Source organism: Glycine soja, chromosome 17 (genome assembly GCF_004193775.1).
Source record: "Glycine soja cultivar W05 chromosome 17, ASM419377v2, whole genome shotgun sequence".
NCBI classification, from domain to species: domain Eukaryota; kingdom Viridiplantae; phylum Streptophyta; class Magnoliopsida; order Fabales; family Fabaceae; genus Glycine; species Glycine soja.
Genome location: NC_041018.1, coordinates 35629602 through 35634094, shown reverse-complemented (window position 1 = coordinate 35634094; position 4493 = coordinate 35629602).

Genomic DNA, 4493 nt, shown 5'->3' with positions numbered 1-4493 from the left:
TTTTATTCTCTCTCTGATGGTATGTGGGGATTTACTTTTATTGGTTACATTTTCTTACAATTAGTCATTTACTCTTTGTTTTGAACCTCTGGAATTTTTAAATTTGTTCCTTCATATTTCATTCTTACAATTAGTCATTTACATTTTCTTACAATTAGAAATGGTTGTGCTTTCTTTTTGAAGATAGATAGCAATTTTGCAAAAAAAAACCTGACAAGGCTCTGCAGATAACCATGTGAAATTTCAGGGGTTCAAGTTAAATGCTTGTGTTCATACAGTTATGTTGCTTTCTTCAATGACTGATTTTTACATCTAGATCAGTAAGCATGGAATTTTCCTTTCATACTGTGCAATCTGGGAAATTTCAGAAATTAGTGACCATGGAATTTTCCTTACACCTCTCTTTGAGCCATTTGTCATTCCTCTGCTTCTTGAGAAACTTTCTTCTTCATTGCATTCAGCAAAGGTTGGTATTAATAGATTATTATTATATCTTTGATGCTAAATATGTGTGTAATCAATTTTATTTTTTAACTTAATCATTCATATTTTTGTGTATGTTGGTTTTCTATGCATTCATTGGCTATTATGTTTAACTGGAACTTATCTATTTTTGACCATGCAACTATTAGCTTTATTATTGAAATTAATAGTTAGGAACATAAGGCTTTTGATCCATTCTTACACATTATGTTTTGATTCTTATATTTTGATGTATGAAAATGACAAGTCCAGTCAATATGGCAAGCATAATAATTCATGAAAATTGGTGGAGATTCATGTTGCTTCAATGCTTATTTAAATTATAAGCAACTTCCTTTGCTTGTTGGGTATGTGTGTACTTATTGGATTTTGGGTAATTTTGTCCCGATTATAGAATATTTTTGAAGAAGCTTCAAGGTAAATATGCTTTCAAAATTAATTGGAATTAAGCATACTGAGCTGAGCTCATTACACTCTAGCATGTTGTTGTTCTTTTGGTTTTGTTTTCATTATATGTAGTTGCTCCTTTTCTTTGTGAAACGTACTTAAATAATTTTAGAATAAACTTTTATATAATTTAAATAATAATGAATTTCAAACCTTTTAATAAAAATTAATTAAATAAATTATTTAAGATTTATATTTTCAATCATCTTTTTCATACTCTTGAAATGATGCTCCTTTTGGGAAGCTTAATGTTCTTGTTGCAGTAATATATGAAATTTTGAGACCTGAAATAGAAATTATGGTTATTTCTCATAATGAAACAATTGTCTTGTTCCAATTGGTTATAAATTTCCTTGGTTCTCTCAAGGTGGATTACATAATGATATGATATGACCCATTAAATATGGCATACTGACTTCATTCTCATATTCACAAATAGCCTTGTTTTATGCTGCTGTACTTGCAGGGCTTCTCCATCGATTCCCTGTAAGCTTTTCTCAGGTGCAAAACTAAATGTTAATTACTTAGTAATAGTACTTTTAAAAATAGATCAAGGTGTTTAATATTTGTTTCTTTTTTGGAGTTTTAGTCTTTTAGCATCACTAAGTTGCAGATTTCGCCCTCTTTTATTGCTTGTTATGTAAATAATTGCATCAGTACTGGTTTGGATTTGCAGGGAATACTTTCAACTGAAAGAGGCCAAAGTGCTTTAGAGTCATTTGATTCATATCAGAGGTCTGTGATTGAGGTAATATTTTAATTTGGGCTGAAAAGAGTATTCATTTTCTTTTGTTAAATTTCAGTTTAAAATATATAAATAGGAATTTGGGAAATTTTTTAATATTACTTTCATGTAATCTTTATTTGTTTTTTCTACTTCTCTTTGTGTCTGCTGTTAGAGATAATATGTTGAGACTGTCAAAGTTTTAATTGTGAAATAATAATTATTTAATTTAGGAGCTACTTTATAATAAAAAAATTTTAAATAACTTTTTTTTAAATTGTCTTAGGAATTTTTAATTTGTCCACCTCTTATTTTTATTTAATATATCATTTCAATATTTATTTTTTAAATATATTTTAATATTAATATTAATTACAATCATGCTAATAAAGATTAATGTTCTTGTTGCAGTAATATATGAAATTTTGAGACCTGAAACAGAAATTATGGTTATTTCTCATAATGAAGCAATTGTCTTGTTCCAATTGGTTATAAATTTCACTACTAGGAAATAAGGTTTTTACATCGGTTATTTAAGACTTTCAACATCGGTTATTAACTGATGTTGAAAGTCCCGATGTTGAAAGTAATATCGTTAACATCGATTTTTCAAAATCGATGTTAACTAATAAATACAACATCGGTTATTTAAATAGCCGATGTTATATGATAAGAATTTTGAAGAAAGAAAGTTATAAATTTACATATCAACATCAATTTTTTAAAAAATCAATGTTAACTGGCATTATCAATATCGATTATTTAAATAACCGATGTTAACTGGCACTAACAACATCTATTATTTAAAAAACCGATGCTAACTGAAACTAACAACATCGATTATGTAAAAAACCAATGTTAACTGGCACTAACAACATCGGTTATTTAAAAAACCGATGTTGTTAGTTCCAGTTAACATCGATTATTTAAAAAACCAATGTTGTTAGTTCTAGTTAACATCGGTTTTTTAAATAACCGATGTTGTTAGTGCCAGTTAACATCGATTATTTAAATAACCAATGTTGAAATGTAAATTTATAATAAGCATCTTCAGTTGCATTATATGTTTGTTTGTTATAGTATAATGCATTCAATTTAAAGAGTCATCAGACTTATAGTTAAGCCTTAACATTTAAAACTAAAGCATAAAAGAATATAAACTTGAAGGGCAATCAAAGATCTCATTATTCAAACCACTAAGGTTGGCCAAACAGTGGGAGTTATAGTAGTTTGCATGGAATCTTAAGTACAAGCCTCATTACCACCATTATACACCCAAAAGAAATCTCATATGCATGCAGATAGTCAAATAAACTAGCATTTTATCCAACATGACAATGAGTTTACAAACATATTCATAACAAAATTTTAGTGAACTTACAGTCTTTCTTTCACTTGTTCCTTCTGGTGGCTAAATATCTTGTATCCATTCAACCTATGCAACACAATACCTGCATAAAACATTTAAAGAATAAAGTCATATTTCCATGAAAGAAAAATAGCCAGATCAACAGCTAGAGAATTCATGAAACACCCAGAGACAACTCACCCATCTTGATCCCAGGAACGAATGATACGAAATCTCCTATGACTTTTAATCTGCATGTAACAACACTTTCTTAAACATTGAACAAATTTAAAATAAAATTAAAGAAAAACCAACTCTATTTTAATAGAATCTAGGTTAAAATAGAAAATTTTTAGGAGCCTCCAAAGTATCCTAGGACCACTAACACTAGCCCAGTAGTGACAAAATAAAATAAGAAACAAACACCATTACAACTGACTTTTAGAGTGAACTTGTACAAGTTGTCAATTGTCCACAATATTCTCAAGTCCTTCTGGCAAGTGGTATTGGCTCTAGTAAAACACAACTTTTGTCCCTAAAAAATTCCACCAATTTCACATTAGTCTCTGGACTTTCTAAACCCAATGATGTTCCCAAAAGATAAATCTATTGAGAAAGTTAGTCCCTGAGTTATGTTCTGACCATTTTAATGCAGGTGTAAATTTAGCATATTAAGTAGCTAACATAGCACTGAGATGGCCACCTATAGGTATGGCATGAAATTAGCATTTGGTCAATCCTTTGCAGTAATTTCACTATTTCTGATATGGTCTTTGTTGACAATTATTTGTGGTGATGTTGGTTTTTTTTGGAACAAAAAATTAAGTCATAAACAAAAAATTTTAACATTATAAGTAGTATTTTGTTTACTATTTAAATACTACTATTGTTATCACTCAATTTATTTTTTATGATTTCTATACGCAACTTATGAGAGTGAGAATAATATTTGTTCCTTTCACTGAATTATACATCAAATATAAAAAAATTGCCTATTGGAATTGCCACAACAACTAATTCTCCATATGGGCCAAAAACTTGCTTCATGTGATCATTAGTGACATCAGGATCCAAATTTCCAACTAAAATCTACAAAAAAAATTCAAGTAACAAACAAGTATGAAAGAGAGAAGTTTCTACATTGTAAAGAAGTATGCAGAGTTGTATTATTTGGATCAATTTTGTTCTATGTGCCTTGAGAGAATTTTTATTTGATGCCTCATGTTCATGACAAAAAGTGAAGTACAAAGATGAATTATGTAAATATGGAAGTGAGCAACAATAAAAAAAACCATGAACAACGCTAAATTAGTACTCAAATTAGACTATCCCATAATTCGTCACATGAGGTGAAGAATTCTGGTTCATTAGTTTGTATTTGCAAGTTTTCAAATATAAAAAAAAGTACATGAATGAAGAATTCAAGCATTAAATAGAATGAAGAATATAAAATACAAAAACTTAAAAATTCATTCAAATTATCATGTTGTC